This window comes from Psammomys obesus, unplaced genomic scaffold (assembly GCF_907164565.1).
Source record: "Psammomys obesus unplaced genomic scaffold, mPsaObe1.curated_primary_1811, whole genome shotgun sequence".
Taxonomy (NCBI): domain Eukaryota; kingdom Metazoa; phylum Chordata; class Mammalia; order Rodentia; family Muridae; genus Psammomys; species Psammomys obesus.
The window spans coordinates 10,956,061-10,983,615 of NW_026596069.1; the positions used below are offsets into that span (position 1 = coordinate 10,956,061).

The 27,555-nt window shown below is 36.6% G+C and overlaps 1 protein-coding gene across 5 annotated transcripts in view; it reads right to left on the minus strand.

Moving 5' to 3' along the window:
* Kiaa1328 (KIAA1328 ortholog) overlaps positions 1 to 27,555 on the minus strand; it is a 226,847-nt gene that overhangs the window by 107,915 nt on the left and 91,377 nt on the right. For 2 of the 5 annotated variants that reach the window (XM_055625415.1, XM_055625417.1), the window contains exon 2: positions 12,719 to 12,817. The exons of the other annotated variants lie outside the window; for them this stretch is intronic. The gene's annotated coding sequence lies outside the window, so the exon portion shown is untranslated. The remainder of the gene's footprint in view (positions 1 to 12,718; positions 12,818 to 27,555) is intronic. 5 annotated transcript variants of the gene reach the window in all.

The window sequence follows — 27,555 nt, forward strand, 5'->3', positions numbered from 1 at the left end:
TTCAAAGTAGTATCATTCGTAGTAGTGTAGCTTCCTTCGGGAAGCCAGAGTATAATCTTTAGCACAAAGGCTAAAATTCACAAATCACCACAAATGCGGTGGAAGAACCACATTCCTCAACGCAGGCTTCACTGAAAGATAAGCCAAAAGAATACTATCAGATGATTAATGAGAAAGACGTTTGAAATATTCTTTATAGTTTCCACTCACATCTTCCTCTTCCCTCTGCCTTTCATTTAAAGGCCATTTACATTAACTCTTTTATTTTGTTATCATTTCTTAGCCATATTCAAGAAAGTCCAGAAAGTCATTAACAGTATTGAACAGTAGTATTAACACACACACACAAAAAAAAAAAACAACTTAATCTTTCTCCACATTGTCTAGAACAGTAGCTTTCTGACCCTTCCTTGTCCTAAGTTATTCCATCTTGGCTAGAAGAGCTGCTTGATCCCCAGCTACTCAATGCAGGGTAGAAATACTGAGACAGAATGAATTGACATCTTGTTCATAAATAATCACCTTCTGCCTAGCACCCTAAAACATAGACTGATGAGTGAATTATTCATGCTTATTTAAAAAATACCACCTTTAAGCTTATTGGACACATCAAACCAATGAATAATGCATCCCCAAATATGAACATAGCCCACACCATGACATGCCAACATGGCACTTAATCACAGACCCTGCTTAGAACATATTTCCAGATGACATACTTCCAACTGTCCCTTTACTTGGCATTAGCCTGATCTCCCTGTCACTAACATCACCAAATTCAAAGTTGTCCAGATTCCTAAACCTGTATCTTTTAGATTTGTTCTCAGTCCAGCACCTGCCCACCTGAAATGGCTCTCTGACTGGTACCAACTCTGGATCTACTTTTTTGTTACTCATTAACTCCCCCAGACTCATTTTTCTGTCACCTATATATAACTGATTGAAGTGTGATATATCATTTGGGTGCCAGATATTATTAGAGTGAAATGGAGTATTGCCATGATTATGACTCCAAAGGAATGAATACAAATTTGATGAAGTATAGCTTGTGAATCTCTTAACACTCAATATATTTTGACATTGTAGAAGGCACAAAGGTGTTCATATGTTAATGGCATAGCTTGCTAATAACACACCTACTGAAGTAATGTTTCACTTTTCATGAACAATTATTTGTACACTGAGGTAAGCTTTTTTGCTCAAGGTTGTAAAATATCCCTTTCATAGTAAACTAATAAATTATAATTTCTATATTCATTTCCTATTGCCACTATAGAAAATTATTACAAATTTTTCAGTGTACGACAACACAAATGTCTTCTCCAAAGATTGTGGAGGTCAGAAATGAGAAATCTTACTGGGCTGAAGTCTAAGTTTTGGCAGAGCTTTTTCTTTTGGGAAGCCCTGAAGAGAGGATTTCTTCCTTCCTTCCTTCCTTCCTTCCTTCCTTCCTTCCTTCCTTCCTTCCTTCCTTCCTTCCTTCCTTCCTTCCTCCCTTCCTTCCTTCCTTTCCTTTCTTCCTTCCTTCCCTCCCTCCCTTCCTTCCTTTCCTCTCCTCCTTCCTTTCTTTTCTCCCTCCTTTCCTCCCTCTCCCTTCCTCCCTTTCTTCCCTCCTTCCCTTCCTTCCTTTCTTCCTTTCCTCCTCCTTCCCTCCCTTCCTTTCCTCCCTCCTTCCCTCCCTCCCTTCCTTCCTTTCCTCCCTCCTTCCTTTTCTCCCTCCCTTCCTCCCTCCCTTCTTTTCCTTCCTCCCTCCCTCCGTTCCTTCCTTTCTTCCTTCCTTCCCTCTCTCTCTCTTAGCTCCAAGTGACCATATATATTCACTGGTTTGTGGTCTCTCTTCTATTTTCAAAGTGCACCACTCCAAATTCTGCTTTCAACATCATAGTGTCCTTTTCTCTGACTTCTTTCTTACTCTTACAAAGACCATTTGGACTATAGGGTACATCTATCTAGGTAATCCAGGATGATATCTTAACCTCATAATCCTTAGTTTAATCACATATGCAAAGTCCTTTAGGGATATAAATTATTATTCACGGGTTGCAAAATTTAGGGCTTACATGTTGAGTCTACTCATAAACAGTTTAGTTATTTATCGAGAGAATGAATGAATGTCGAGATCTCTGCCAGCAGAATAAAACATCTCCCCAATTTACAAGAGCCAAAAATGATAGATATTTAACAATTTCTGATGAAGGGACTATGTCTATATCTGTGTATGCAACATTTGGGGTTACACATACTATATTCTAAAGTAGTATGCTTTGACTGCATCATGTTATTGGAAAAAACTGAAGTTGAGTTGTGGGCTAGAAATGGAAGAAAATGAGAATCTTAGCACTTGATTGGAAAAGCAGAAGAATAACAATCTCAAAGTTGGTCTATGGGTTCTGCAGCAGGTTCCAGACAAACGTGGCCATTTCATTCTGATAATATCTGACACTCAAATGATACATCACACTTCAATCAATTACATATAGGAGACAAAACATTATAAATAGGAGCTAACAGGTAATACAAAGAGTAGATACAGAATTAGTATCAGGTTGGTCTGGAACCTCTGTCTCAAAAAGAAAAAAAATCTAGAATTAGGCTCAATCATGTGTTACTAAGAGAGAGCAAGAAAAGAAATAGAAAACAAACTTCCCAAAAGGTTCTAAATATAAGATTCAGCTGCTTTATTAGTGGAGTTGAAAATATCTAATGCCTCTCGGGATCCATGCAAATAACAATAGGCCTGAATGAGGTAGATGTGTTTTTCTTTTTAGAGTTGTTCCATGCCTATATATATATGATATTAACCAAAACAAATTCACTTAACAAAGACTTAAACTAACAAAATATTCTGAATTGTTTCTGCAGCATATGGGTGCTTAAAAACCTACATGAAGTTTTTATTTAAAGTCTTTAGGTGTATGTACACATGTGTGCACAAACACATGTTGGTTCTTTCCATCAACCATATGGGTCCTCAGGACCAAATTGAGGCTGTCAGGTTCAGTAGCCAGCACCTTTACCCAGTGAACACCAATCTGGCCTGCATATGGGTTTAATATGAAACTTTCAATAAGTAACACAAACTTAGAGCATATTAATTTTTAAAATAGAGGCAAAAATTCTAAAAAAAATGCCCAGCCAAGAGTATGACTTAATAAAATTTCACATTTGTTTACATGGATTTAACTATCTCCCTGGTCAGGTTACAGAGCACATCTATCACCCAGAAGATATATAAATGTCCCATGTATGTTTCTGCTCAAGAGTCATAAGGTAGATTTGTTTTTAGTTTTTAAGGGTTCTCCACAAATTCCAGAGTGGCTGCACAGTTTGCAAACTCACCAATAAATGGGTGTTTATGTTTCTTCACACCCCCTTCAGCATTTGTTCTCAGTTGTTTGGTTGGTCATTGCCATTCTGATCAGGGTGAGATCAAAGGCTGCTTTTTGTTCATGTTTTCCTTTTGTTTTGTTTTTAAGGTATTTCTTAGCCATTTTAGTTTCTTCTTCTGAAAGCAATCTGTTCAGGTCACTGGTAAATATTTTGAATGGGTTGGCTTTTATAAGAATCTTTACTCTTTATATATTCTGGATATTAATTCTCTGTCAGATGTATAGGTGACAAAGATTCTCTCCCATTCTATGAACCCCCTCTTCAAGTGATATTTTTAGCTCTGCAGATTTTTAGTTCTATAAGGTCTTCTCAATTGTTGGCAAATGGGATCCTTTTCAGAAAGTCCTTTCCTATGTCTGCATCATGCATGATAATCAGAGACAGCAGTTTCAGTGCCTGGGGTTTCACTTCAGGTCTTTGATACATTTGGAATTAGCTTTGTGCAAGGTAACAGATACGGGTCTAATTTCATTGTTCTGCATATGGACATCCAGTTTTCCTAGCATCACTGAAAATGCTATCTTTCCTCCAGCTTATAATTTTTGTCATCATTGTCAAATATTAGATGAGTGTAGTTAGTCATACTCATGTTTAGGGTCTTTGCTCCACTGGTCTACAGCTGGTTTTTGTTTGTTTGTTGTTGTTTAAGTATATTGTTTTTATTACTATGGCTCACTAATGCATCTTGAGATGGGGAATGATAATCCCTCCAGCATCTCCCCTCAAGATTATTTAGCCATTCAGGGTATTTTTTTATTTCCATATTAATTTTGAAATTCCCCCTCCCCTTTTCTGTAAAGAATGTGATGAGGAATTTAATGGGATCACATTAAACCAATAAATTGTGTAGAATGATCATTTTCACAATATTAATATGCTCCCAATCCATGAGTATGGGATATTTTCCTGTTTTCTAGTCTTGTCCCTTTTTTTTGAGATTTAAAGTTTTCATTGTAGAGATTTTTCCTCCTTTTGGTTAGGCTTATCTCTAGGTACTTTATTTTCTCTATTAATAGCTATATTAACTATATGAATGCCCATGATATCTTTTTATGCAAGCTCATTGTTGGCGTATAGAAAAGTTACTGATTTATTCAAAGTTGATTCTGTATCTTGTCACATTTCTGAAATTTTTGGTAATTTTTAGTTTTCTGGTAAGTTGTTGGGAATCCCTTGTGTCTATCATATCATCATAAGGATAGTTTGACTTCTTTTTATATTTGTATCCCTTTAACTGCCTTTGCTTTCTTTATTGCTCCAGCTTGTGCTTTGAGCACAATATTGAAAATGAATACAGATATTGGACAGCCTAGTCTCACTCCTGACTTCAATGGCATTGCTTCAAGTTTTTCTCCATATAGGATTACACTGGCTTCCACATACAGGTTTCTCATATAAAGTTTTTATTATGTGGAGAGACATTTCCTTTAGTCCTACTCTAAGACTTTTATCATGAAGGCATGCTGGATTTTGTCAAATGCTTTTTCCTTTATCTTTTGAGATGATCACATGATTTTTGTATTTAAGTCCATTTATGTGGTTTATTACATTGATTTCCAAGTTTGGCAGATTTCATGACAATATCACATTCCCTGCATTCTTCTTTCCTGTATTTTACAATTTTTTTTTCATAGTCTTTGGTTATTTCATCTAGATCCTCAACTTTATCTTTGGGTCCTGATAATCCATTCTGCTTAATTCATTCTAGTTGTAAGGCTTTTCTTTGAGTTTTCTCATTGAGTTACTAGGTTTTTAATTATATTTCATTTCAGTTTGAGTTCTTTGCTACTTCTGTTAATTTAATTCCATTTTCAAATCCTGGACATTTTTCATAATTTCTATCAGCCTTATATCTGCTTCATTGGACATCACTCATATGCTTATTATTTTTTATGTTCTAATTAAGTTCACTGAACTGTCTGTGAATGCCATCTTAAAAAACTCCTTGACTTCTTTAAAAAAAGTTTACAATTGTTCTTTTAAGTTCTACAGTCCGTCCTACAGTTCATCTTGGTAATTATCACAGGAGAACATTTTTATAGAATTGGAGAAATTTTGGGGGTGGGGAATACTGCCTTGATCTTTCATATTCATTGTATTTTTGCAATGAGATTTCAGCATTTGGATCTCCTTTGTGGGCTCTGTCTCTGATATAGACCCAGCAGGCTAGGGCTCATGTGCAGGCTGGGTTGGGTCTGAAGACAGGATATGCTTTAGAAGGAATGAAGTAGGGAAGACACAGGGGGGCTTGCCTGGCCTTCAAGATTCAGATTCTGGTGCAAAACTGTAGTTTGCGGGTAGATCTCGGGTTGTGTCGGGTTTGTGGAGGAGAGGATCAGGTGTACTCTCCCATCTAGACTCTGGTGAAAGATATGCATGATTTTTATTAGAAAATAACAAGGTCACTTTATTTTGTATCCCATCAACAAAGTACAAAATTCTCAGTTGCTCCACATTCTTACTAACACTTGGTCATGCATTTTTAATTTTAGTTATTCTGTCATGTAGAGAAATATCACCATATTTTTATGTTTCTATCATGTGAAATGGCACTGAACAACTTTTCTTTATCACCTGACCTATCTAGATAATTCCTTCCAGGCATGGCCAGAAGTTAACTCATTCAAGACAGTCCTTCATACACATGTCAGGAGGCTTTCTCCCAGGTGACTACATTGCCTGTCAGGTTACAAACATTAACCATCACAGAAAATAAGGAAGAAATCTGTGTTAATTATTTATAATGAGAAAACTTGGCTCTGAAAAATCATGTTAATGACCACTGAATAGTCATATGCTCCCCAAACACCTGTCACTTAGGGTGTACTGGGACATGTGTGTGTGTAATTGGCATCTGAACCAATAGTGGTAGAGTAGGCAAACATGTTACGTTTGATCTATATCCTCAACCCCATATAGGGCAATTCTTTTTTTTTAATTGTTTATTTTTTAAATTAATTACAGTTTATTCACTTTGTATCCCAGTTGTAGACCCCTCCCTCATTCTCTCCCAATTCTACCTTCCTCCTTCATCTCCTCCCATGCCCCTCTCCAAGTCCACTGATAGGGGAGGTCTTTCCCTTCCTTCTGACCCTAGCTTATCAGGCCTCATCACAGACTGCATTGTCTTCTGTGGCCTGGCAAGGCTGCTCCCCCTTAGGGGGAGGTGATCAAAGTGCCAGCCACTGAGTTCATGTAAGAGACAGTCCCTGTTCCCATTACTAGGGTACCCACTTGGAGACTGAACTGCCATGGGCTACATCTGAGCAGGGGTTCTAGGTTATCTCCACACATGGTACTTGGTTGGATTATCAGTCTCAGAAAAGACCCCTGAGCCCAGATTTTTTGGTTCTGTTGCTCTCCTGTGGAGCTCCTATCCTCTCCAGGCCTTTCTATCTCCCCCTTCTTTCATAAGATTCCCTGCACTCTGCCCAAAGTTTAGTTATGTTGGGTGGAGTCTTTCAGAGGCCTCTGTGGTAGGCTCCTGTCCTGTTTCCTGTTTTCTCCTTCTTCCAAAGTCCATCCCATTTGTCTTTCTGAGTGAGGATTGATCACTTTACCAGGCAATTATTAACTTAGAACCTTGAACATACTGAGTCAAATGTTTTATGTACGTAACTCTTAGTATTATCTTAGTATCAGCTCTATAGTGCTACAAGACAGTTTTTTGTTTTTTTTTCCTTTTGGAGACAGGGTCTCTCTATGTAGTAGTTGCTGTCCTGTAGTTTGTTATGTAGACCAGACTGGCCTCAAACTCACAGAGATCCTCCAGTCTCTGCCTCCTGAGGGCAGGGGCAACTATTTTAATTACCATTTTATGGATAAGAAAATGAGGTCTGATGGAACAATACAACTTTCCCAAGTTCATATCAACATTTCATGAGACATGCCCTACCTGCCCTTTACTTCATACTCTTACAATGAAAATTTTTAAATTAATCTTCTTTTATTTGTTTTGCCTGCATATATATGTACCAATTGTATACTTGGTGCCTATTGAGGTCAGAAAAGAGTGTCCAATCCCCCTACACATATGGTTGTGAGCTGCTGTGGGTGCTGAGAATCAAAACCACATCTATTAGTAGAACTGCCAGTAATCTCAACTACTGGCCCATCTCTCCAGTTCCATCTTTCTCAACAATTATTATACTTTAGAGTACAATAACTGTATATAAATGCACAGACTAATATTATCAATATACAATAGTAAGAAAAATGCCTGGATGGTCATTACATCTAAATGACGTCATATGATACATATTCTTTTGTACCTTGCTTCCACTGCCCAATATTACATTTGCTAATTTAACTCCTTAGTGTTACAAATAGCTGTAATTCTTTCACTTTTACATCTAGATTGTAGAAATCTACAGGACCTTTTTGTTCTTTGAAAAGTCAGACATTAAACATTTTAGGTTTTACTACCTCAGTTACTTCCTGTGGCACAAAAGCAAGAGAAAATAAATGAATGTGCATAGCTGTGCTCCAGTTAACCTTTTCATGATTTTTCTGTTTCCTGAAATATTTTTGTCCTGTCCATAACCCTATAAAAATATAACTAGTTCATTAGTTTTATAAAACCATGTAGTTAGCTGTATTTGGCCTGCTCTTGTCAACTAAATTTGGTGACTACATCCTCTGATTAAGGAATTCTAACAGAGCTAAGGATGGAACTAAATCATATAGCACTTACACTGCATGTGGAAGGCCTTGGGATCAATCTCTAGTACTGAAAAAAAAAATCCTCTATGCTAAGATATGCTCCAAACCCAACAAGAGAAGTAAATAATGTCATTGAGTGTAGTGACATAAGACTATAATCCCAGTACTCACACTTAAGAGGCTGAGTAGAGAGAATCCTGAATTCAACGTCAGCCTGAGCTGACAAACAAAAATCTCAACCAATCAAAACACCTAAACCAAGGGCCTTGTGGTGCTCTTCGTATGCGTTCAATGTGATAATACATGGGATGAGATACTAAACCAGAAGTTAAAATGAAATTTTGCAGAAATATATGCCAACTAAGATACATAATGCTGGGAAAAAACTGCATTAAAAATTAAGGGAGTGTGATTACCATTTATAAAAACATTTGTATTCACCATTGAAGCACTTTAGGATTTTTTTCTATACAAAGGAGGCCACCATCACTGGCCATGAGGAATGACTTCTGCCAATGAAATTTTTGACATAGCTTACAATGGGTTCCATGGCACACAAAAAAATACTGGCACTTGTGGTTTACAGCAGAGCTGGAAAATTATGTTCTTTAACTTGGTAGAAATAGAGTAAAGACTGAGTGGAAAAATGCCATAGAAGAGAAAAAGATTCATGATCAATAGAAGAGGGCTGGCAAGATGGCTCAGTGGGTAAAAGACTTGCTGCAGAAACCTGAAAAACTGACTTCTATCCCCCGAACCTATGTAGACTTAGGAGAAAACCACCTCAAAAAAGTTGTCTTCTGATCTCCACTCATGAGCCACAGCATACCCAAACCCACATCAAACTTATATCATGCACATCCACATTCATACAATAATCAAGTAAAGAAAAAAGGTGTAAAAAGACTTAGGTCATGAAGACTTTTCTAAAAATGAAATTTAAGAAATTAATGGAGTTGAAAATTTCCTTAAGTTTTTATACGATCATACATGTTATAAACATGAGTGCTATCACATACACATGTATGAAAGTGCATGCATGAATAGGATATTCCCATGTTCTTACATTTAAAAAATCCTATATTTCTATTTTGTGCAGTTATCCATATACAAACAGCTGTTACTATGGTAATAGAAATAGAGTTGGATAATCTCTGGCTGTAAAAGAACAAGTAGAGTATAAATGAAACAGCAGTAATATTTCATTTTAAAGTTGCATTTTTGAAAATTTCATACATGAGTACTGTGTATTTACTTCATTTCCACTCCATCCTCTCAAATTCATACCTCTTCTATAACTATAGTTTTACGTACACACATTTCAGTCTGCTGAGTCTGTTTAGTATTGCTCATTTGTGAATGTGCTTAGGGTTGATCACTTAGGCATAACTATTAGGGTGATGAAGAAGGCACATTCTCCCTCTCTTAGCAGTCACTAATTACCCAAAGCTCTTCATTCAGGAGTGGGACCTTGTAAGATTTCCAATGTCCACTTTGAGATATATGTTGTTGTCATCACCTTAACTTTGGATACTTAGGAACTGTTTCTTTCCAGTACACTCATGAGTTCTTATCCACAGGAATAGTTAGTATTACACCAACCGGTCTTATTGGTATGTGTTTTTTTAATGATAAATAATGTTCCTATCTTGGCAAGTGTTAACAATTCTATTCTTCCTCCTTATCAACTTATTAAAAGATGAATATCAATTCTGAACTTCAAAATTTTCTCCTTTTTAAAAAAAAATCAGTAGTATTGTACATGTGTGTATGTACATGTGTGTATGTACACGTGTGTATGGGGGAGTGCAAGTCACTGTATCTCCCAGAATATTTTGGAGTTAATGTGACTAAAGCACAGAATGGTATGTTGCACTTTAACACTATACATGGACCAGCTGTCAAACTGACAGAAAATGTGTAGTGCAACAGCTGCACTGTGTGGTTTGCCAACATCTCATCCCAAATAAATGTTCATTCTCTTCAGTGCAATTAACTCTCCTACACCGGCAGATTTTGCTAGAAGATCATCAAGGTAGATTACCTTCCAGCATTATGAACTAAATACTTACAGGTGTTATATCATCAGTTATAACTTAAAAACTTTTGCATTTAGCAAGACACTCGGGCAAATGAATCAACTAATTTATGAATAATTTATAAGAAATTCACAGCGTGCTCTTGGCATCAGCTGTGGCCTTTTCCAGGTCATATGACACCAATTAGAGCTGAATTTTAAATTATTCAATAACCTGAACTCTCTTGTCATTTAACATATAGATATCAATGCAGTAAACAAGTTAAATCTAATGGACCCTGGAGGTTTGAGCTCCTTCACAGCTCAGCAGCTGAGGCCGCAGGCTATCAATGGAAGCAAAAATGACAGAACGTAGCAACCACGCACATCTGCAAGGCTCTAATAACTTATTCTAGTTCCCAAAGGGACTCAAGCACACTTTAGGAATATTGAATCTAAAAGACATTAAAGTCACTAATTATGAGGTTTAGAAGAATCTAGGCACAGAAAGGACACATAATTACATGTAAATGACAGAACAATGGACTAGATATCAAATGCCGTACTAGGTCCTAGGAACACCACCATAGGCCTGCCAATAATTTTTGCAAACTACCAGACCAGTAAAAGGCTAATCCTTCTTTAATTATTACACTTCCTGAAAGTCAAAATTTGTTGAGTTGCTATAAAAATAGCTTCTCATAACTGATAGCACATTCAAGTTGAAATCTAAAAACACTGATCAGAATTCCACTATGGTTACATTGGAGTTCTGTCGCTTTAGGCAAATTACTCTGGCTCTTTTAAGTAGTTTAGTCATTCGTAAAGAAGGGACTTGATAATCTTTGCAATTGGTTTATGTGATCTTTAACATTGGTGTTTTGTGACCCAAGGAAAGGAAAGAAAGGAAAAAGAGCTGGATGAGAGACCAGCAATGAGTGAATTCTCAGTTATGTCCTCTAAGACTTACACATTAAAGAAGGTTAAACCAACTTATTTTATATTTGTCAAAAACAGATGACTGAATAAGACAAATGTATAGTTATGATAACAATTCTAAGAATTATGACAGAATTTTTTAAAAGGGAAAATAATTTCATTAAAATGTGTAAATACAGGAGTGACTCAGCAAGTTCACAGCCACACTTGCAGAAAAAGACAGCTTTAAATTTTTTAAAAAAGATTTATTATTCACAGTATTTTGCCTGCATGTGTGCCTGCAAGCCAGAAGAGGGCACCAGATCTCATGATAGATGGTTTGAGTTGCCATGTGGTTGCTTTGGGAATTGAACTCAGGACCTTTAAAAGAGTACTCTTAACCTCTAAACCATCTTCCCAGCCCCAGCTTTAAATATTTTAAATGATTATTTTCTAAGAAGAAATAAGCATATGGCTAGTTTTAATCACTTAATGAAGACCAGAAAAAGGTGTGCATGTGTGTATGTGCATGTGTGTGAAAAAGCAGAAAAAAGAGATTTACAGTCACATTGGGAAAAGTAACAAAATAAAAGAGTTCCAGTGACTCCCACAACAATCTTCAGGGTCTTAACATAAGATGTATGTTTAAATACAGGGCAAGGGACACACATCAGTAGGCAGTAACAGTCAAGTGAAACCCTGCCCATCACTTCCCATTATCTCTGTTCAGGTCTGTTTTACAAGGTGGTCTGATAAACTGTCAGAATTGTGTTCGTTATCTTCCAAGAGGCAAATTTCTCCTCTGGTAGGATGGCCATTTTCACTACATTAATTCTTCTAATCCATTAATACGGGAGAACTTTTTATCTTCTTATTTTTTCAATTTCTTTCTTCAGTGTGTAAAAGTTTTTATTATACAAGTTACTTACTTGCTTGGTTAGAGTTAGCCCAGGATATTTTAACTGTTCTGAGGCGATTGTGAAAGTCACTATTTGCCCAATTTCTCAGTCTGTCATTTGTAGATGAGAAGGCTACTAATTTTTTGTGCTAATTTTATATCTTGCTACATTAATGAAAGTTATTTATCAGTTGTAGAGATTTCCTAGTGGAAACATACATACTGCAAATAAGATATCCTGACTTTTTCCTTTCCCATTTCTATCCACTTGATGTCCTTTAGTTGCCTTATTGCTCTAGCTATGACTTCAAATACTATACTGTATAAGCACGGAGAAGGTGGTCATTCTTGTCTTGTTCCTAATTTCAGTGGAAATGCTTTGAGTTCCTCTCTGTTCAGGTAAATGTTTCCTATACGTTTGCTGCAACTCACTTTTATTATGTAGAATTTGTCCCTTGTATCTCCTGTCTCTCCAGGACTTTTGTCATGAAAGGATGCTAGATTTTGTCAAAGGTCTCTTCTGCAACTAATAAGCTGATCCTGGGTTTGTCTTTTTTTTTTTTTTTTTTTTTCCTTTCAGCCTGTTTATGTGGTGGACTTCATTTATTGATTTATGTACATTGAATCACTTCTGTATAGTTTTATAGTGAAAATTATACACAGGAAAAGATACCTTGAAAGAAGTGGTGAGAAGATTTTTCAGAGGTTCACCTAGTTAAAGATGCAGGACTCACAAGTCCTAAGAGGATTATATGGAGTTTTCCTGTGCTCCCTTCTTAGTGTGGGCTATGTGGAAGATGCTCAAATCCCAGGCAGCTCCTAGTGTTACTTACCTTTCATTCTCCATCAGGCTCCAGGATGGACCCAAGAACTGCAAGTGGATACATGTTTCAGTGTAGTCCACTTTCCAAAAGGACAAGCAAAATAACTCTCTGTTTAAAGAAGGAAAGTTTAAATGTCTCATACCCCATCTCTCACTGAGTCTGGCACTTTCTAATATCCAGTTAACACTATCTGAATGTGACCAACTGCTCCTAAAAGGAGACCAGAAGTTACACTGTTATGTATGCCACTTGCTAGGAGAAAATAATTTGCATTAAACTTTTAAATTAACAACTAGAAAGAAAGTGCTCTAGAGAAAACAAAGGGGTATTTGAGAAGTACCAGTAACTGTAACCAATAGTAAACGGGCTGGAAAGCAAGGGTGTAATTAAATCAAGAACTCCAGATAAATCAAAGTCCTATAGCTACAGACCAGAGCCCTTTCCTGAGCCTCTGTGTGAAAAGCTACAAACCAGAGATGGGAAGATACATGAGAAGCCAATTCTGAAAACAGAGCAAAGTATGAAGCCAGAGACTGAAGGTGGCTTCCCTTGGATGGTTGGCTCTGCCTCAACATAAAAAGGGAAGCCACCTTCTATTTGATCCTAGCTTATCAGGTCTCATCAGCATGGGGGAAGAGGCTGGAGGAAAGGTCGGATTGGGTGGAGATGAGGGAGGGGGACACAGCCGGGATACAAATTGAATAAGTTGTAATAAATGAATAATAACTTAAATTTTTTTAAAATTAATTAATTAAAAAAGGACTGTTTAAAACTAAGTGCTTGGCACTGTGGCTACTTTTTTTATTAAAAATCTGGAATACTGTTCCTTAGCTACTTTAGGTTATTGTGCAAAAAAAGCAAGTGAGTTGGTTTAGAAATAAAAAAAGAATGAGTAATTCAATTTCCTAGTGCCAAATGCCCTAGCTTCCTTTTCTGTTCCTTAGAGTGCTTGGTTGGTGTCACTTCCCTTCATGTGGCTTTTCCCATTCATTCCCTCAGCTCAAATGACTGTACTTTTACAGCACTCCAAAAGCATGTTACTTATTTATTTTACTTCATCCTGCTCCTATGAAGTTAAGTGCTAGCTGTTTTCGTTTCTCTAATTTTTTTTTTTTTGTGATATTGAAGTATTTACTTATACTGTTTAAAATGGAAACTCAACCCCAGCTAAAAGGCTAAAAAAAAAAAAAAATGGCTTCCAAGTAGAATGAATAAAGCACAAGACAGAAAACCAGGACTTGAGAATAAAATAGAGGATCTGGATTAAGTAATTAAAGAGCATGCTAGAGCATGAGACAAATCATAGTCAACTGCTGTGAAGCAGACCCATATCCCCACATCTAGGGTTAAAACAAAAACATATTCCCATAATATTTCTGTGTTTTTTAAAGAACCCAAAATTATAAAGTTCTCATTATACCCGTACTCCACCAAATTGGAATATTAAAAAATTAATTTCCTTGATACACACCACTTACTAAAGTAAAAGCAAGATTAGATAAGCAATTTAAACAGACCTACAACCCCAAGGAAATAGAAACAGTAATTAAAAGTCTACCAACTACAAAAGCCCAGGACCAGATGGTTTCAGTACACAATTCTACTAGACTCTAAAAGAATAATTAATGGCAATATTCCTCAAATTATTCCATAAAACAGAAACAGAAGAAATGCTGCCCAAAGCATTTTCTAAAATCACAGTCATTCTGATACCTAAAACATACAAAGAACTAACACAGAAATAGAACTACAGACCAATTTCTCGTATAAACATAGATAGAAAAAAAACACAGATGACAAAATGGATCTAAGAACGCATCAAAAAGAACATCTATCATAATCATGCAGGCTTCACCGCAAATGTGTAGGAATGGATCAATAAATGTAAATTAGTAACTATAATCACCATATAAACAAATGAAAGACAAAAACCACACGATAATCTCACTAGATGAAGAAAAGGCCTTTGACAAAACCCAGTATCACTTTATGATCAAAGTCTTGGAGAGATTGGGAATAAAAGGAGCATACCTCAACATAATAAAGGCAATCTACAGCAAGCTTATAGCCAACATCAACTTAAATGAAGAGAAACTCAAAGAAATTCCACTAATAAGGAACAGTACAAGACTGTCCACTCTCTCCATAACTATTAAATATAGTCCTTGATATCTTAGCTAGAACAATAAGATAACTGAAGGAAATCAAGGGGATACAAATTGGAAAGGAAGACATCAAGGTATCTTCATTTGCACATGATATAACATTATAAACAAGTAACCTTGAAAGTCTCCTACTGTTGATAATGTTTCATCAAAGAAGCTGGATAGAAAATTAACTCACCAAAATCAATAGCCTTCCTATATACAAATGACAAATAGACTGTAGAACAACTCAAAGAAACAAAGTCTGAGGGGCTGGAGAGATGGCTCAGTGGTTAAGAGCACTGTCTGCTCTTCCAAAGGACCCGGGTTCAATTCCCAGCACCCACATGGCAGCTCACAACTGTCTATATCACCAATTCCAAGGGATCTGACACCTTCACACTAATGCACATAAAATAAAACAAATTATTAAAAAAAAAACATTAAAAAAAAAAAGAAACAAAACCTGAGACAATAGCCTCAAATAATAGAAAATATCTTGGGATAACTCTAGCCAAACAAGTAAAATTACTGTTACAAGAAAAATTTTAAGACACTGAAGAAACAAGTTAAGAAGATACCAGAAGATGGACAGATCTCCCATGAATGTGGATAGGTAGGATTAATATAGTAAAAACAGCATTCTTCCCAAAATGAATCTATAGATTCAATGCAATTCCTACAAAATTCCAACACAATTCTTCATAGATCTTGAAAAGACAATTCTCAGCTTCATATGGAAACACAAAATTCCAGGATAGCTAAAATTATCCTGAACTGCTTTGCTATCACCAATGTTCCATTTCAAGTTGTTAGCACAAAACTATAAAAATGAAAACATAGTATTGCCACAGAAATAAACATGTTGATCAAGGGAACTGAATTGAACACCTAGATATAAATCCATATACCCATGGACACCTGATTTTTGATAGAGAAGCCAAACACACACTGGAAAAATGGTACTGGTCAAACTGTAGGGCTGCATGTAGAAGAATTCAAATATAACTATTTGGACTCACAAAATTCAACTCTAAATGGATCAAAGACCTCAATATAAAACCAGAAGCATTGAGCATTATAGAAGATGAAGTGGGGAACAGCCTTGAATTCATTGGCAACAGGAGAAAACTTTCTGAACAGAACACCATTAGCACAGGCACTAAGATCAACAATCAATAAATAGGACCTCATGAAATTGAAAAGCTCTGCAGAACAAAGGACACCATCATTCAAAGTTCCAGTCTACAGAATGAGATAACATTTTTACTAACTAAAGAAGAGGTAATAGCCAATAGAGAGCTAATATCCAAAATATATAAAGAACTCAAAAATTTTGATATCAAAAACACAAATAACCAATTTAAAGAATGATGTACAGATCTAAACATTGAATTCTAAAGAGAGGAAACTCAAAAAACACATTTCTGATGTGGGCAGGTTAGAAAACTGGAATGTGCTATGATTACATAGATCTGTAAATTTATCAGAAGATCATCAAATTATATACTTGAAATAAATGACTTTTAAAATAAAACTACTAAAAATATAACATTCATTAATTCATTCATTTGTTGATGGTTATCAAATGCACAAAAGTAGGCACTTCTGGGATTGGGGAATCCTCTGGGCAGAGTCTGCCTACTTCTAATGAAATCCATATAGCAGTTGAAAGAGACAAACAAATGTAGAGGGCACAATGGTAAGTGGTAAAATGATAGGGTTACCTGACAAAGAGTAAAGTAAGTAACACAGCCCTTCTGAAAACTCTGCCTTAGGATTCTACTGTCTTTGCAGGACCTCATCTATTCAAAAAAAAGAAGTTATTAACACAGGAGGCCCATACCCCACTTAGTTTGTTTCAGACAAGCCTTAATTGTGTGTTGGTTGAGGAGCCAGAAATACAGTACTTGCTAGCATGCATAATGCTCTGAGTACCGCTTCTAAGCACGGATTAGAGTTTGTTGAGTTATTTGATTTGGGGAATGATCTATTATTCATGTCTACATATGCAACAAGTCCACATATGCTTGCAGCAAAATGTACTTAGTGAATAATTTTTAGAAAACAGGTGGAAAGAAGGAAAGTTAACTTTAGGAACAATAAGAAATAACAATCAGTACTTCAAAGAATGGGTTAGATGTTACTAAGCGTGGATAATGGCCAAAATTCAAATGAAAAGTTATTCCAACAATGCTAATAATGTTTCGGTTTTGTTTTTTGCACTATTTATTGGGTATAACTATAACTGACTTTTAATTTTGTTGAACTTGTTTATTAGCTTTAACAGTCTGGTCTTTTTGAATGTTTAAAGTTTTTCTCCATACATTATCATGCTGTCTATAAACATTTTATTACTTATTTCAAAATTTGAGTATCTTTTTTGTTTTTAAATAAAACAAAATTTTTAAATAAAAATTTTCAAACACTGTATTTTGATCATATTCTCAAAATATTCTCCCGGATCTCACCTTCCTCTCCCTCTACATACAATTCAGTGTTATTTCTCTCTCTCTCTCTCTCTCTCTCTCTCTCTGAAAACAAACAAACTAAAACCACACAACAAAACAAAACAAAAAGGGCAAAGTCTCTTATTCCTCGGCACATTGTTCAGGTGTGGGTCTCTGTGTTAATTACTATCTCCTGCAAGAAGATGGTCCTCTGATGAGGGCTGAGTAATACTGCAGTGATAGGGACCCAACCTGGGGTCCTGTGTTTCCTTTAGAAATCATCGTGAAGTACCACATACTGTATAATTTTTGGACACAGTTTGGCTGAGGTCAATATCAGGGTGATTGTTTGAATTTTCTTGTTTTGAATTTTTTCAAACACTGAAAAAAATTACTAAAATTTAAAAAGTCACAAATACTGAAAAAACTGACATTGAATGGGAACCAAAGAGAAGGAGAAGCCTGCTGACACACAACATGAAACTAAAGTTCTAATGCAGAGTGTGAATGTACAACAAAAAGCTGGGCTTCTCCTAGCACCTTTCCTGTGGAAAGAGATAGAGAGGACTTGGTCATTTAAATCAGAAAGAGACTCCATACAATAAATCTAAACAAAATGAGCAGGTGGCTGTGTGTATGGAAGAGACATATTGGCAACAGTCCTCTTTTTTTGTATGTATCAATAAGAACTGAGCCATTCAAATTGTATGGAATATATGCAAATGCCAAAAAGTCATTATCTGTTCAGCATAGGCCATCTGTCCTGATGAGCTGTATGTAAAGGGTTTCTACCAACTGCTCTCACCTAAGAAGACTGGCAGAACTTCAACAAGGTAGAGAGCATCCAGGGTCTATCAGGCTTATTAGCTAAGTCTTAATTAGAGTAATTCAAATGACATCACTGCCAGCCTTATTTTATTACTTGCATAAAACCATCTGAACCACAGAAAAGGGTAGGACAACCTACTCTTGAACAACACTTAAATTTGGATGTAATGATTGTCTTTTTCACTGTTTTCTGGAAATGAATCAGACCAAGTGTGGTTAAATGCTTACTTAAGAGAGTGACTTATCCCCAAGAAAACAGAATGATTGTGGTTTGAAAAAAATGGAAATAGGAGCAATGTTTCTATACTTAAAATCTATTCAAAAGAATTTATTTCTTAATGCAGTGGAGCTTATAACATGTAGAAATAAATCTATGGTAATAAGAGATTACAATAAAACCATGGAAGGTGAAACGGTATATGAGGGTTTTTATGGTTTGTATCTGAACTGTCCCTCCAAAGGTACTGTATGCTGAAGACCTTGCCTCTGGCTGGCAGCATTACTGGAAAGCATTATAAATTTGTAGAAGTAGGTCCCTGGAGGAATGTGTGTTGTGAAGGGTATATATTTTCTCCATGGCCCCCTTTTCTTGCTCACTCTCCTCTCTGGTTTCCCTACCTCAGTGAAAAGAGTAGTTTTGCTATACTACAAGCTCTTTGCCAATTCAGCCTAGTTTTATGCTCAAGTAACAGTGGACTAAACCCTTTGAAACAGCAAGCCAAAATAATCTTTATATATATGTAAAGATTATTATATATATATATATTATATTATATATATATATATATTATATATATATATATTATATATATATATATATATATATATATTTAATCTTTGAGTCAGGGTCTTACTATGTAGCCCTGACTGGCGTGGAACACAGAGAGGCCCCTGCTTCTACCTCCCAAGTGCTGGAATTAAAGGCACATACTACCGCTCTCCTAAGTGACAAACTATTTAGAAATAGACTTAAAGATGCCATCTGCAGACACAAGAGCCCAAAAGAAATGATCAAAACTATTTAATTAGTAAAAAGAAAGTGAGGAAAGTGAAAGAAAACTACAAAGTAAATTACAAGGTAGCAGACTTGAAATTCTGCCAAATTGCATATTACATCAAATACAAAAGATACAAATATCCCAATAAAATGCTAGAGATTTCAGACTGGATTATATACACCTGAAATGCAGAATCTATGAGAATCCTACTTCAATTACAGAAGACAAAGCAACAACAAAAGTAGGAAAAAAAAACACATTCTACAAATGCCAGATTCTGGCTATTACAAATAAAGCTGCTATGAACACAGTTGAGCAAATGTCCTTATTAAATGGTGGGGCATCTTTTGGGGTATATGTCTAGGAGTGGTACAGCTGGATCTTGAGATAGCACTATTCCTAATTTTCTGAGAAAGCACCAAATTGATTTCCAAAGTGATTATACAAGGTTACATTTCCACCAGCAGTGGAGGAGGGTTCCCCTTTCTCCACATCCTCTCCAGCATGCATCATCACTTGAGTTTTTGGTCTTAGTCATTCTGATGGGTGTGAGGTGGTCGTTTTGATTTGCATTTCCCGAATGACATTGAACATTTCTTTAAGTGTTTCTTTACCATTCGATATTCCTCTGTTGAGAATTCTGTTTAGCTCTGTACCCCATTTTTTAAATTTTTATTAATTACACTTTATTCACTTTGTATCCCCCCCATAAGCCCCTCCCTCCTCCCTTCCTAATCTTACCCTCCCTCCCCCTTCTTCACACATGCCCCTCCCCAAGTCCACTGATAGGGGAGGTCCTCTTCTCCTTCCTTCTGATCTTAGTCTATCAGATCACATTAGGAGTGGCTGCACTGTCATCTTCTGTGGCCTGATAAGGCTGCTCCCCCCTCAGGGGGAGGTGTTCAAAGAACAGGCCAACCAAATTATGTCAGAGGCAGTCCCTTTTCCCATTACTATGTAACCCACTTGGACACTAAACTGCCATGTGCAGGGGTTTTGGGTTATCTCCATGAATAGTCCTTGGTTGGAGTATGAGTCTCTGGGAAGACCCCTGTGTTCAAATTTTCTGGTTCTGTTGCTCTCCTTGGGTGGTTCCCGTCCTCTCCAGCTCTTACTATTTTGGATTACTTGGTTTGTTAGTGTTTAACTTCCTCAGTTCGTATATATATTCTGGATATTCGCTCTCTCTCAGATGTAGGATTGGTGTTTTCAGAGCTGACAGTTTGGCAATGGACTATATAAACCATTTTAATGAGACAGACAAATTAGAAAATATTAGTAATATACCCATGTAAATTAAAGTATCAATTAAAAATGTTTATACAGAAAAGCTGAATTCCTGATGGCTTCAGTGATGAATTATACCAGTAATTTAAAAAACAGTAAAAGAAGGAAACAACCTGAGTCATTTAATGAATCCAGAATTACTCTAATACCCAAATAAAACAAAATCAACACAAGAAAACTATAGTCTTGTTATCCTTTGTAAACACAGATGATGTTTACATGTTGAGAAAAGTAAAAAAAAAACACACACACACTGGAGAGGTAGGCAATTGGTTATTAATAACCAGGGAAAAGAGAATAGAGCCTATGGTAAAAACTTCAAGTTGCTTACAGTGTTACAGTGAGAACAGAACATGGTTGGACATGAGAGAACTGAACAGACAAGAGGAGGACAAGGTTCTGAGCAATGAAGGTAGACCAGTTGGCGCTACAGCGCCAGCACATACAGGGCACTATTCCCTTTTATACATTATTGCTTATTATGCACCTTATCTAAGAGAATAAATTCTAAGTCAATATAGCTTCATATCTTTCATGTATTTCATAAGAGAGACTCTAGGCCATCCCATAGACAAGGGTGAATTAATAACAGCTACAGTTCCTTCTTATTAGCTTTAAAAGCAAAGAGTTTAGTATAATTATGAGCCCTGGAGATGCTTCTAAGGTTGATGGTATCTACAGCAACCATTAAATAAGAGCTAGCACTCAAGGTCAATAATTAACAAAGCCAGAGTTGGAGATAGACAAAGTACAGCTTTAACTATCCCTAAAAGTTAAACAAGGCATGACCATCATTTTCAAGTTTGGCTCACCGTGGTGGTTTGAATACGAACGGCCCTCAAAGAAAACTAATGTGTTTGAATGCTTGACCATAGGGAGCAGCACTACTAGAAGGAGTGGCCTTATTGGAGGAAGTATGCCACTGTGGATGCAGGCTTTGAGATCTCCTATGTTGAAGCTACACTCAGTATGGCACAATCTACTTCTGCCACCTTTGGCTCCTCCAGCACCATGTTTACCTACACACTGCCATGCTTCACACCACGATTATAATGGACAAAACCTCTGAAACGGTAAGCCAGCACCAATTAAATGTTTTCCTTTATAAGAGTTGCCTTGGGTATTGTCTCTTTCCAGCAATAATCTAACTAAGTTGGGCATAGTGGCGCATGCCTTTAATTCCAGCACTTGGGAGGAAGAGGCAGGTAGATCTCTGAACTCAAGGCCAGCCTGGGTTACAGAGTGACTTCAGGACATCCAGGGCTACACAAAGAAACCCTGCCTTGAAAAACCAAAAAAGAAAACAAAACAAAAAAACCCAAATCCCTAAGACATGCCTCCATGACAGCCCAAAGAAGTCAGCAGTCTCACAGTAATGACCTCAGCCTGTATCCAGTTTCTGTGATAGCTCCATAAAAGTTTCTAGATTCAAGTTTCTAGGTTCAAGATTTATTTATTTTTTCTCTTTGGGAACCTACTTATTAGAATTTCTCTCTCTTTTTCCCTAGCTTTTTTTTTTTTTTAATAAAGCTTGCTTCCACATTTACTAATGCCCATTTTTCACTGTCATGACAAAGAACTGTCTCTGACTTCTGATGGACACTGAGTTTTTAGAATCTAAGGTCCCTACATCAAGCACAACCGGAGCCAAGAAAGGCCTCACTGGATGCAGAATTCTTGCATCACTGCCCAAAGCAGCTAAACAATCACAGCTGTAAAGAAAAACCAAGTTAGCAGTGCACAGGTGTTCACTGATACTATTAACACACACACAAAAAAATGAATCTTCTTTCAGAAATGTAACATTTAAAAGCTTTGAAGTGGAACTAAGAAAGGCATAAACTAAAAGTTAGAATCAAATTTGCTGCTATCTTACACAATAAATGACACTAAAACTTGAAGGCAAATTTAAGCAGTCTGCCAGTGGCAGGTAAAAAAAAAATGATCATTTGCATTTAAAATACAGTCTGTCTGTTATAAAATGTTAGCAGTGATTTTTAGTGAGTGTGAGCTCAGTTTCTTACTAGAGCTGTACAGCAATATGCTCTAGTTATTTGTCTGGTGGACTATGGCCACTGCCAAAGCCAAGAACATGTATGCAATGATGGTTTGGACTTTCATCAATACACACCATCTTAATATAGTCTTATCTCCTCAATTTCTTAATGATTTAAGAACTACAAAACCACATCTCTATTTCTTACATTCAGCTTAAAAGTGTGAAACAGGAGAAAGTGAAACACTAAATCTGGGGCTGTGACAAGTCACCAGATCACTTAAACTTCCAGCTGACAAGTAAAAATATTCTTTATATCTAAAGAATTTTTTAATTAAATTTTTATTTTTTATATTAATTATAATTTATTCACTTTGTATCCCAGCTGTAGCCACCTCCCTCACTCCCTCCCAATTCTACTCTCCCTCCTTCATCTCCTCCCATTCCCTTCTCCAAGTCCACTGATAGTGGAGGTCCTCCTTCCCTTCCATCTGTCCCTAGCTTATCATGTCTCATCAGAACTGGCTGCATTGTTCTCCTCTGTGGCCTGGCAAGGCTCTTCCCCCTTCAGGGGTGGGGGTCAAAGAGTTCGCCACTGAATTCATGTCAGAGACAGTCCCTGTTCCCCTTACTAGGGTACCCACTTTGATACTGAGCTGTCATGGGCTACATCTGAGCAGGGGTTTTAGGTTATCTCTATGCATGGTCCTTGGTTAGAGTATCAGTCTCAGAAAAGACCCCTGTGCCCAGATATTTTGGTTCTGTTGCTCCCCTTGTAGAGCTCCTGTCCCCTCCTGGTCCCACTATCTTCCCTTCAACAGAGGAATGTATACAGAAATTGTGGTACATTTACACAATGGAATACTACTCGGGAATTAAAAAGAAGGAAATCATGAAATTTGCAGGCAAATGGTGGGATCTAGAAACGATCATTCTGAGTGGGGTATCCCAGAAGCAGAAAGACACACATAGTATATACTCACTTATAAGTGGATACTACTAGACCTATAATATAGGATAAACATACTAAAATCTGTACACAGAGAAGAAGCTAAGCAAGGAGGAGGCCCCTGGGTAAGATGATCAATCCTCATTCAGAAAGACAAACGGGATGGACATTGGAAGAAGGAGAAAACAGGAAACAGGACAGGAGCCTACCACAGAAGGCCTCTGAAAGACTCTACCCAGCAGTGTATCAAAGCAGACGATGAGACTCTTAACCAAACTTTGGGCAGAGTGCAGGGAATCCCATGAAAGGAATTTTTTTGTGTGTATTTTAACAATCAAAGATGATCAATTTCCTAGTTGCATTAATAGATACCATCCTCATTTAAGAGCACTTTCTATCACCATAGCAACAGAACAACCCTCTAGACTTCCTTTTCCAAAAATCAAGACTGACCCTAAGAATGAAATACTATCCTGAGACTTCAACTATCCTTTACTTTAAACTCATACTTCTAAGATATCAACCAGGAGTATTACAGGTGATGAGAGTTTTCAGACAGGTCTCTAATCCCGGTGAATTTTCACATTATGGGTTTGGGAGCACAATAATCTTATCTTCCTTACCTGAATATTAATCATGCATTGAATTTCATCCAGGTAAAAATTTAACGAAGAATTCTATCAGATCACAAGAGGAGTTGGCAATTCTCACATTCTAGAGTATGTCCACTGGGTCTGCCTTTTTAAAAATCCTCACTGATCTGAAATTCAATGAGGCACACACTTGGGTTCTGACTAGGTCAGGTATCCTATAAATCCTCATTTAAGCAAAAATTAGCTAAGGAACATTTATGTTCTCACTGCTTGGAGAAATCTTTCAAGAAACTTCCATATACATTAAACAAACACAAAACTGGCCAATTTTTTTTTTTTTTTTTTTGAAGCTATAAAGTACATTTCCAGAGTAAGAGCTCAGTAGCTGTGGGGAGGCATTTTCCTTCACAGAAAAGATTCTCATAGAACAGGGTTTATTACAGGAAAGTATTGAATGAAACTAGCTTCAGTGCCACTAATGTTCTGCTTAATTTTAAAGATTCTAATATTGAACAGAACAATGTGTTCTATTAACAACACTTTATTGAAAGGGTAAACTAATTTATTGCATTTATTTGTCCAGATAGCAACCAGCTATTTGCCATAAATCTTCTAGGTTCTACTAGGAGACTGAGATGCAACTTGATAAAAATAAAAAGTTATCATTAAAGATAATGAAAAATCCAATTTGAAAATTAAACAGTGCACTGCCCAGCTTTATGCTTTGTTTAGGGTTTAACATTTGCAATGAAGAAAGAGCTGCTGTAGTTTACTTAAATAGCTATTCTGAATCTTTATTTGAGAAAAACTATAAAAACAATTAAAATTTGTTAGGGAGGTCTGGCCATCAGCTTCCAAGGTAATTTGCTCAAATGTCATTATTTGTAATCTTTAAAATAAAATAGCCTTTAAAATTTTTAAAAATACTTCTAAAATTATTTCATGAGGGTGAGGAAGTCAGGACTCAGCATAAGACTTGTGCTCATAAACTAAAATTCACCTCTTTGGAACTTCAGTTTGAAATGAAATTCTTTAAATTCATTTCTGCATGTAAACACATAATTCCATGGACTATTTACAAACTAGCTCTAGCTAGTGAGATCAGAAGGAAACATTAGGCCATTCTTATAAGAAATGTGGCCATTCTTAAAAGAAATGTGAAGTGTTGTGCACACCATTTGGAAGGCACTGTTTTGAATTCACAGCTAAGAGTGCACATTATATTCTTCTAGATATCTGCCATCAATTCCAAAGAAACTATATCTTTGAAGCTAATGTCCCCCACATACAAAGTTCTTACAGATTTCCTATATCTATCATCTGGGAAAATTGTTTCTCTAAATGTGTAAATAGGAAGAGAGAGAGAGAGAGAGAAAGAAGGGGAAGGGGACAGGTCACTTTGCTTCCAGATGCTTTGTTTCCAGATGCTCCCAGGGAGAAAAGCTTTGGTGAAGGCTTCAAGAAGGCTGCTGCTGACTAGTGCTGCAGCTGCTGTTTGCTGGACTGTTGAAATCCTGACAACAGAGTGGAATTGCCCCAGGGAATTAAGTCTAAAAAGGTCTACTGTCCCTACTAACCTGCTTTCTCTCCTACCTGGGGTCGGGGATTTGAAGTGAGGTTTTTACGAGCCCCCAAAAATTAGGTTTAAAAAATTAAAGCCTACAAGAAGCCCCAATAAAAATTTTAAAAATTCATACTTACATGTTACTGATATGAGCTATAACTCAGTGCCCTCTCTATCTCCAGAAAAGGATGGGTATGTAGTTAATGTAGGTTACACAGAGAAAGACTGCCATGGTAAAGGATAATAGGCATGGTCTGCCAGGGGAAGGATTCAGCACTTTATTTCAAGATACTTGTATGCTGTTCTTTCTTTAAATTCTTATTCATAAATTATATTCCTGAAAATGTTCCTATGATTTTACAAAAGACATTTTATCCTCATTCATGTCTTACAGAGACCTCAAAATGCCATTTTGTGGAAGCTGACTTGTTCCTTAGGAATTGGCCACTAGTGACATAAATATTAAACATTTACTATTATGCCAATAGAGACCAAAGTCTCTAATTTCTTTGTCTTTGAATGTTACTTTACTGGTGACATATCCTTGAACAGGAGTTATCTCAGCTGTTGTCAGCGTACCATGACTAATACAGATGCCAACCTTATCCACATCCCACACCCTTTCAGTATGCACTGCATATATCTTTGATGACTACAAACAGTATCAGAAGGAAGTAATGACTGACTCAAGTAACTATGAATTATGGATAGTGTGGATTAAATCTTCATTCAATTTTCCATTTTAGAAACAATTTGAGCCCCCACTGTAAAGCAGTCAAGACAGAAGGACATTTCTTTTCAGAGCAGTTTGCTAGACCAACCACTGTTCTGGACTACACATGTCCTCTCTTGAGTACGTTACAGCATTACAGATGGAAGGTGATCTGCACAACTGGAAACGAAAGTTCAGTGAAAAAAAGGAATGATATTAAATTTCTAGCTTTAAGTAAAAGCTACTTTCAGGAATGTTTTGCAAATAAATAAACACACAATCATTACTAGCTCAGTGCCTCTCACTGCTTCTTAGACATTAACCTCCTGAATTCTGTCATGAGTCATCAAAAACAGCACAAGAAACAGCTATTTGGTGAATACTCTCCATGTGGTAGGCCTGATATGCTTGAGTAAAGAGTAAAGACAACTGAATTTAAACCTTTCCAGCTGAATACCACTGAAAATTGAGGTTACAAATTCACACAATTAAGAAAAACTTTAAAGATTACTTTAAAATTAAAAAGGAATCTTGAAATGCAGCAAAATAATATTTATATAATTTACTATAAACCAAACTGTTTAAAATGGGTAGTATGGGTAAAATGGAGACAATTCAGAAAGTTTATATCCTTTGAATACCTTTTATGAAAAAGGAGCTCAGTAAATGTATTTTTTTTTCTAAATCATGTGTTGAAATTACCAAAATAACAAAATACAAAAGAATGGCTCACAACAAGTATCTAAATAATGAAATCTGATTGTCAATTGGCCATTCTGAATGTCAATGTGTTTTCTAAAGGTCCCTCTACTATTCTTCACTTTACTATAAATAAAGGGAGAGGTAAACTAATAAAATGCAAGGAGTTTAATACGAGAAAGTCAAAGCAATATTTTGGTACTCCAGAGTGGCTTAATTAAACTTCCAGGTCTTATGGTATCAAGACAGAATAAAAGGAAAATTTATCATGCATATGTCAAATGAGGCACAAGAGTTCCAACAAACCCAAAATGTCTAAATGTTTAACTCACACATAAGAAATAATATGCAAAAACATGCCAAGATAACGCCTGCTACCTCAGTATCCAAATAGGTTCCCTAGTAAGGGGAACAGGGACTATTTCTGACATGAACTCAATGGCTGGCTCTTTGACCTCCCTTCCCCACCCCCCCTGAGGGAGGAGCAGCTTGGCTAGGCCACAGAGGAGGACATTGCAGCCAGTCCTGAAGATACCTGACAAGCTAGGGTCAGATGGAAGGGGCAGGAAGAAGAAGAGGGAGAGAGGGTGGGATTGGTAGGGAATGAGGGAAGGGGCTACGGCTGG